General features: G+C 42.1%; 2 non-coding genes across 2 annotated transcripts; one reads left to right on the top strand and one right to left on the bottom strand.

The window, feature by feature from the left end:
* Nucleotides 1-8157: 8157 nt before the first annotated feature.
* Nucleotides 8158-8229, top strand: TRNAA-CGC. Its single transcript has one exon. It is a non-coding gene; the product is annotated as a tRNA-Ala (tRNA).
* A 268-nt stretch (nt 8230-8497) lies between these two features.
* Nucleotides 8498-8568, bottom strand: TRNAG-GCC. The gene has a single exon. It is a non-coding gene; the product is annotated as a tRNA-Gly (tRNA).
* Between the last annotated feature and the right edge of the window lie 265 nt (nt 8569-8833).

The following is an 8833-nucleotide window of genomic DNA, read 5'->3' on the forward strand; positions in this document are numbered from 1 at the left end:
AGTTTTCAATTTTCTAGTACCCACACGAGTAAAAAGAAACAAAGAAACTAATTTTAATAATATATTTTATTTAAATCCAATATATTAAAAATATTATTTCAACATGTAGTCATGATAAAAATGATTACTGAGATATTTTACCTTCTCACTTTAGATTAGCCACATTTCAGTAGACGTATGTTGCTAATGGCCACCATATTAGACATTGAAGCATTTGATCATCATCTCTTGCCTGGGTTTATCATTTCTTTGCTGATGCCAGGAGGAAGCTTCCAGTGGTTTTTTTGCTTCTGATTGGGGCCTCTGCCCCTATGTTCTATATGACACAGCCAGAATAATTTTTCTAAAAATAAAATCTCGTGTTGTTTTCCTGTGTGGAACTCTGCGTGGTTTCCACAGATCTCTGAGGGTTTATGAAATTTACAAGGCCCTTGCCTACTTTCCATCTTCAGCTCTTCCTTTTTATGCTCTACAGTACAGCATGTACCCTCCCCATGAAATTTAAATTTTGTTCCTTAAAGCCATTATGATCTTCTTGACTTCTAGGCTATTGCATATTCTGTTTCTTTTGATTAGAATGCTCTTCATCCTTCTATCCCTTCTCATCTCCAATAGGCTAACTGCTGCTCATACTTCATGCCTCCCCAAAAACCTTCCTTCATCTCCTAGAACTGGGTGAAGGGTTTTTCCTGTGTGTTCATATGAAACTCTTAGTTTCTGCCACCATATCCTTTATTACACTATTGATATTTTATATTTGGTGGCCTCCTCCCTTGACCCAAAGTACGGTCAGAACAGTAACTTTGTCACTTTTTTATCCTTAACTTCGAACACAGTTGTAGTATATGGTTGGTGATCAGTATATGTGCATTGAATAAAAGAATGAGTAAATGAATACATGTAATGTTCTTTAGTATCAGAAAAGAAAAAGGAGAACCTTTCCTATTTGTAAATTGTCCTGTGATTTAAAAGTAGTTGTGCCTCTTTGTCCTTTCTTTTTCTAAAGATTTTATTTATTTGTCAGAGAGAGAGAGAGAGAGAGCACACAAGCAGGGGGAGCAGCAAGCAGAGGGAGAAGCAGGCTCCCCACTGGACAAGGAGCCCGATGTGGGACTCTACCCCAAGACCCTGGGATCACGACCTGAGCTAAAGGCAGCCGCTTAACTGACTGAGCCGCCCAGGCGTCCCTCTCTTGTCCTTTCTTGATTCTTTGGACCTCACTAATTTCCAGATGAATTTGCTTCAGAAAAAATAGTTTATTTAAGGTTGGTATTAAAGGGTAAAGAGCATGAAACAGCTCTTTTGCTAGAAGACAGGAAAACTTTCCACAGAGAGTAACTGTGACTTGCATAGCATTTATTAAAAGAATTAACATTCAGTTTTGTAGTGAAGTAACTGTTATTAATGTCAACCAATGACTTCCATGTCCCTAAATCTAATGGACATTTTTAACAAAGATTTTATTTATTTATATGTCAGAGAGAGAGAGAGCACAAGCAGGGAGAGTGGTAGGCAGAGGAAGAAGCAGGCTCCCTGCTGAGTAAAGAGCCTAATGCTGGACTCAGTTCCAGGACCCTGGGATCATGACTTGAGCTGACGGCAGACACCTAAGCAACTAAGCCACCCAGGCATCCCTCTAATGGACATTTTAAATCTTAGATAGAATACCTGATTTCACGGGGGATGGTATTTTAAATACTTAAGTATTTGAAACTCCCTTTCAAAACATTCTTTTCCCAGTGGGATCCCGGAGACCTTATTCCTCTGCTTGAGACCTTATTCCTCTGCTTTTCCTCCCGTCTCTCTGGCTATTCCTTTTCCTTCTCCTGTCTCAGTCTTTACATATTAGAGTTCTTGAAAGTAGATCTTCAGTCCCCTTTGTCTCATTCTGTGCTCTAATTAGTCCCATCCAGTCTCTGACTTTATTTTCTCTATACCGGTGTTTCTTAAATATATATTTCAATGCCAAACCTGTCATCTCCAAATCCAGCATCTAAATATCTGCTCAGGGTCTCTCTTTGGAGAGATGACTGTACCTCAAATTGAACAAAATAAAGATAGAATTAATGACCGCCTATAAAGCTTGCTCTCCCTCCAATGTATTCTTTTATTGAATGACGCTATCATGCACATAATTGTTTAAATCAGAGCACTGGGAATCACCTTCTTCTCTCATAATCCTTATTTCCAATATCGCCCGAAGTCAGTCAACACTTAGTGAGTTAATGTCAGAAATATTTTAAATTTATAAACACACAGAGAATTCTTAAAGTATATATGTATTATATAGTACATATTATCATTTTATATACATAAATGCATATACATATATATGTGTATATGTATAATTTTTCTTGCAGAGCTATGGAGTTTTTCCTGGGGGTCCACATAACATTTCTCTAAATGCTGTTAAGGGTAGAGGCATTCTTATTATCCTTTCTGCCTTTTTTGTACATCAGGCAAGAACTTTCAGTTTCCCAAGTGAGGATAAGGGCAATGCCATAGTTGGCATCTGCATTGTTAGTCAAGAGGGGCAAGAAATAGGAGTATGTGATACCAGTTAACGTTTTAACCTGTTCCTCCCTTCTTAAGGAGTTGGTAACATAATAACAAAAGTTTGGAATTGGAGGGGAGCAGCATGAAGTACCATCTTTGGGAGCTAAATGTCTCAACCCAGGGGGAAAGCTATGGTTTTTCTTAATTTGGCTCTAATCCTTTAAGGATAGTTAAGATACAGAGGACCTACTGAGAAAGAGTATCTCATTTTGGTGTGATTGCCTCTCTTTCCCTTTTGATCATAAATAAGCAGGAAAGTTCTATGTCCTTTCTATACCTAGAATTAATGAAAAAGATAATTGCTGGCCACCATTCCACTTGTCTAATCCTGAGCTTATTGGCAGGGCCAAGAAACCCTAGCCTAGTGTTAGAGGTTGGCAGTACTGCTTCTCATCAGAGACTTAGGGGCCACGTAAGTCTATATCCTTACCTATGTTCTAGAAAGAATCATTGTTTCTATTAATTAGAATTTAAGTTCTATTCTGAGAAAGAGAGACTCTAAATAAAGTGGCTTAAACATGAAGAAAGCTTATGCCTCTCTCACAGAAGTCTAGATGCAGAGAGCAAAAAGAAACTAGATAGCTGTTTGGGACCCAAGCTGCTCTACCCAGGTGTGGACATGAAGTTTCACCTCTCCCTTTCCTCCAACCCTCACTTAGCTAGATTTAGGATTTAGTCATGAGAGTAAGTTCTACTAATAGGATTGGAGGAAAATGACGTTTGTTTACACCTTCTGGCACGTGTCCTAAGAGGAGGAAGATGTGCCAGTTCCTTCACCTACTGCCCAGGAGGGTAGGGAATGTCATTGTTTCTGGTGGTCATATGTCCAGCAAAAAGCCAGAAGATTTATTCTAGGAAGGAGAACAGCAGTCTGTGGCACGTGCATAGAAGACATTTATTCAGCCTAGGGATACAGACTGAAGGGTGAGATAAGCGTGGTTTGACTTCTGCTTTCAACATCTGTACCTGTGTGAACGTGGGCAAGTTAAAATGTTCCTGTTTCTTCCTTCAATACTCCATGCAAAACTCCTTTAGAGTATTCATCAGTTGTATGGCGATGTCTATTTGTGTTTGCCTGTGCTTAGTTTAGTTCCCAGCACGTAGCCTGTGCTCCCTATTCTTGTTAACAGTTACTGGAGACAGTAGACGCCCTATGAATGTGACAACTATTTGCTCCTTTCCTGCTACATACACCATTTCCCCTCTTTTGGGTACCACCTTTCCCCTTTCCAGATGAGTTATGTAGTCTGCACGTGTAATATCCCTCTGGCACATTAATCCCATTCCACTCTTAACACATTCCATTCTCTTATGGACCTCCCCTTTTAAAAACTGTATTGAGGCATAATTTACACATCATAAAATTCACACATTTTAACTGTACAATTAACTAATTTTGCTAATTTCACGGAGTTGTGTAACCATGATCATAATCCAATTTTAGAATCTTTTAGAATATCGCCATTACCCTAGTAGAGTCCCTTGCACCCATTTACCCTTAAACACCATTTTTTTAAGTTACCCACTTGAATGTAAAAGCCAGCATGCGTTATATGCCTATTGAGAATTTAGTGACTGCTACTGCTTTGGAGAATTCATATAGAATAATATACAATTCCTATCTCTTTTGCTAGTTGTCAAAATAAGACCTCTGAGAACACCATAAGAAAATATGTATCCTATTTCCAGCTTTTGTGAATAGGCCAGTACTATAAGACTACAAAACCGATTATGAATAGCTCATCTGAATTTGGAAAAGTCTCTCAGACCCCATATAGATATTTTTTCTCCTTCCAGGCTTAAAACACCCTTTCTTAAACTGACTGACCATTGATAGTTTCCAGAAGTATGGGCTTTTTCTAACATCTCTTCTCTAAATGTCATCTTAAATATGTACCTCCTTCTGTTTCCATCTATTTGTAACCAGAATCTAAATTATAGAATTTGCATCTTTCTAAGTAGGCTCTAACTTACTGTTCAATAAATACTTCTAATTCCAAATGCAAATTATGATCACTAAAAATTTTCACTTTGGGATACTTATTGAAAAGAGTAATGTTTATTAACTTTCTCTGAATTAAATGTAACCAGTAGCTTTTTTGGCTCTCAGGTTGTTATTAATGATAATTAACTCTGGTAATGAAGAATTACTAATAGTTATGATCCTGAGGAGTAACATAATATATTTCAAAGCACGGCCTGTTCCTTTAGGTTTTGAGTAAAGCAATCTGATCTTTTTTTCATCCAGGAAGACGTAAACACTGGGTATTCCCAGGTGCCAAGTACAGATTATTCTCCACCCCTTAACTCTTCCCTTCTCGAGCTTTTCTTATGGCTAGCAAAGCAGCAGAGACACCTCACGAAGAAGAGATTGGATATATGAGGTTAAGAAATGCTTGTTTTTAGCACTTGAACACCTGCCTTCACCAGTTTTATTTTAGATGAAGGAAAATAGGGAAGAAAAGTTGGAATGAGTCAGCTTCTTTTCATCCTCTGGCAATGCCAATTTCCAAGTGTGGGGGGCTCTGGAGGCCTCTGCTTCAGAGTTACCATGGGCTTGGCTGCTCATACGGCAGGGTGGAGAACCTGAGAAAGCGTGCCCCCTGATGCTGTGGTCCTCTGCTTTGGCTGCATATAGGGCCACCTGGGAAGCCTTATAAAAATCTCACGCCAAGAATGGGTCAGAATTGTTAAATCAGTATATTTGAAAATAGGATTCAAGCATCAGAATTTTTTTTTCCTAAAGCTTGCCAAGTACTTCCAATATGCACCCAAGATCAAGAATCACTGGGCTAGTAATAGACCTCCCTTGCTTTTTTCCTCCAGTTTTATTGAGATATAATCGATATATAACATTATGTTCATTTAAGGCATACAACATGGTGATTTGGTATACGTATATACGGCAAAGTGATTAAAAGAGTAGGTTTAGTTAAATACAATCACTGGACACCTCTTGTTGACATGCGAACAGTTCTCAAGCAGCAGCCCCCAGGTTTGGCTGCACATCGGAATCATCTGAGATTTTAAAAAGACACTAATGCTTGGGCCCACTACTGGAGAGTCTAATTTAATTGGCTTGAGGTTGGGCTCTAGCAAGCATTAGCATTTTTCAAAGGCTCTGCCAGTAATTCTAATGTGCAGTCAGGAGTAAGAACTGCTGCTTGGACTGGAAATAAACATCTTAGCCCATAGTCAGCTCTGAAGGAAATATGCTCTGTACCTGCTGGCCAGAGTGCCAAAAGCTGAAGCAAGGATGTGGAAGGGAAGGTGTAAACACAGCCAGAGATAAATATCACCTGCTTCAAAGTGGGGGCTTGTGGTCAATCCTTGCGTTTGATGTGTGTGTCTGTGTGTGGGGGGTGGGGGGGGTGGGGCAGAGAAAGAAGAAGACTGAGAAGGAGAAATTTGTCCCCAATCAAGAGAAATGGGAGGGTAGAAGGTAGAACTGTGTTTTTTAATACTCTATAATTTTGGACATTTGGCTAGCTTCCCTTCATCTGTGAACAAAGTTGGTGCAGTTTTATTTGCATAAAGAATAGATGTGATCCAAGTTTTCCTAAAAAGTCCCCCTAATCAAAAAGTGTGCCTCCTAGTCACCTTTTCCACCAACGACAGTGGCTGAAAAAGCCCAATGAGTTGGAGCCTTTCTTTTGGGATAAGCCAGGCCAGTAAATCAACTTGATATCCTCTGTTGGCTTTAGAGCTTTATTTTCTTTATCAAATGCACTTGGGCCTTGGAATGAAGGAATAGGAGTGGGCATTTATGAAGAGACTTCTCTGGGCTTAGCTCTGAGATTTCACAATTGCCTGAGAAAGAAGGGAGTTATCCCAGAAAGGGAGTTTCCTGAGGTGATGGAGAAATAAGCCTTAACTTGAGGGAAAGGTACCAAAGAGGATGGCAACGTGAGGTCACTAGAGGTCAATGTACTTCCTTTGCAATTAACTAAATGCTACCTTTGTTATTTGCCCTGGTGAAAACCTTGGGGATGAAGAAACGGTTTTATCCGTGTTTCCCAATTCAGAGTCAACTGAACATGTTCATCTTCTAGTGCCTCAGGATGGAATCTAGGGGTTGGTTTGGAAATGTTCTGGCTTGGAGCAGAACTCCTAATGGCTGTCCACTGACGTGGTTTGTTTTTGTGTTTTTTGTGGGGGTTTTTTTTTTTTTTGGACATTCTGTATTATTGTATTAGATCAGCATGTGGCTTGTTCTAGTTAAAAACAAAATCTGATTATGAGCCATTATTTGTTTAAATTACTGTAAGCAAACACAGTAACTTATTTTTTTTTTAATCCAAGAGTTGATTATGAAGCCTGTGGGTTACTCAGAATTATTTTGCAACTTGGGCTCTCTGCTCTGCTTTTTTGGCCTACTGGCCATTTCATTTACAAGAGGTCCTTTCCTGCAACTGGAGTAGAAATTCTAGGCCCTCCCTGTGCTACCTCACCTGTTGGGGTCTGCTGAACAGGTCATGTCGGCTGGACATGATAGCGACCCAGCTCCCCAGGCACTAGATCTCTCCCCTGCTTCCATCAGGGGCCTGAGGCTTCTACACAGAGGCTTCGCTTGCCTGGGGTGGTGTCAGTTTAAACCGCACCGGGAAGGGTCAAACACACATCATTCCCCTAGGATGCAAGTATTATGTAGCCCAAACAACTGCAGAGAAGCAATTTTCGAGGCAACAGGACTCAGGATACATATCTTCATTCGGGGCTGGGGGCGCGATTAGTGGTTAGGGAGGGTTCAGAGGACATTAAAGGAGGTGTTCAGTGACTTACTTTACTGTCTTAACATATCCATCAGTCAGAGGAGTCCAAGGTGTAAGTATCAGAGAGAAAAATCCGTCCTGAGCAGGTGCCCCGCCCCAACTTTATCATCACTTATAGATAATTAAGCAACAGCGGGGGAGGGGGGGCGGTGTCATGTTTTCAGTTTGGCCCCCACGGAAAAGAAGAGTGTGTTGCAGAATCGTTCACACCTCCCGGGCGTGGCCGAACGAACTCCCGCAGAACCCGGTACAGGGGAGCTGGCGTGAACTGGTCGTTTACCTGGGATGCGAGTTTACTGCGGGGCGGGGTTGGGGGGGACAGGTAAAGCCAGAAGGTTTCCGAGTGCGCACAGAACGTCCCCAGCCTCTACTTGGGGAGCAGGTCTTGGCGAGCACCGGGATGACGCTCCCCGCGCGGGGCCGCGGGCGCGTTGGGCGGTGGATCGCGACCTCCAGTCCGGAGGGAGCGGCGGCAAGGCGGTGGCGCCCTCGCGGCCCCTGCGCCTGCGCCGTAAAGGGGCGGCGGCGCCCAGCCCTGGGGCACTCTCCGGGCGACCATCCCGCCTCCTCGCGGGGCTGGGCGCCTCCTCCGCCTCCCACTTCGAGCTCCCGGCCCCGGCGGGCGTGCTCGGGAGCTCGTCTCGCCGGCGTCCCAGACCGCGGGCTGCGTGGGGTCCCGAAGCACCAAGGAAGCAGCCTGAGACGAGAGTGGGAAGGGTAGGAACGTGCGCGCAGGCACGCACCGAAACACACTCCTGAAACCTCACTGGTCTGACCAGCGCTAAAGGGACCGAATGAATCCCTTTACCAGAAAAGGGTTCCTCGGCTGGGGGATGTAGCTCAGTGGTAGAGCGCGCGCTTCGCATGTGTGAGGTCCCGGGTTCAATCCCCGGCATCTCCAAACAGCCCAGGTTATTTTCTTTTCCTCTTCTAGAGCACGCATACGTTTTGCTTACATACTCAAGGGCTCTCGGAAACAGTCTTAAAGTGAGGCTAAGCTCGGAGAAACAATCTTTCTTCTTGTTGTAAGTAAAAGTGAAACCGGAAATTACCCTCGGTACTTCATTCTTCATGTGCATAAAATCAGCTTTTGGATATCGTTACTTAACTTGCTTAGGGAACCTAACATACATGGGTGGAAAGTAAAGAAAAAAAAAAAATTCACATGTTGCATTGGCCGGGAATCGAACCCGGGCCTCCCGCGTGGCAGGCGAGAATTCTACCACTGAACCACCAATGCTCACAGGAGATGATTCTTTCCACATTTTAATAGAAGAGATATTTCCGTGTGTGTAGTGATTCTCTTTGTAATTATATGTTTTTGTATTTGATACTAAAAGCAATGATATTTGTAATCAAGTAATTATAATAAAATATTGGGAAAACATTAACTTTTACCAAAAAATCCTATTATATTAACTTATGTTGAACTTATGAAGTGATTGTTCTGAAGCTGACCTTGGTGAGACAGGCAAATAAAAATCTTGTTATGTATGTACAGGATT

The sequence above is a fragment of the Meles meles genome, chromosome 9, assembly GCF_922984935.1.
Source record: "Meles meles chromosome 9, mMelMel3.1 paternal haplotype, whole genome shotgun sequence".
Taxonomy (NCBI): Eukaryota; Metazoa; Chordata; class Mammalia; order Carnivora; family Mustelidae; genus Meles; species Meles meles.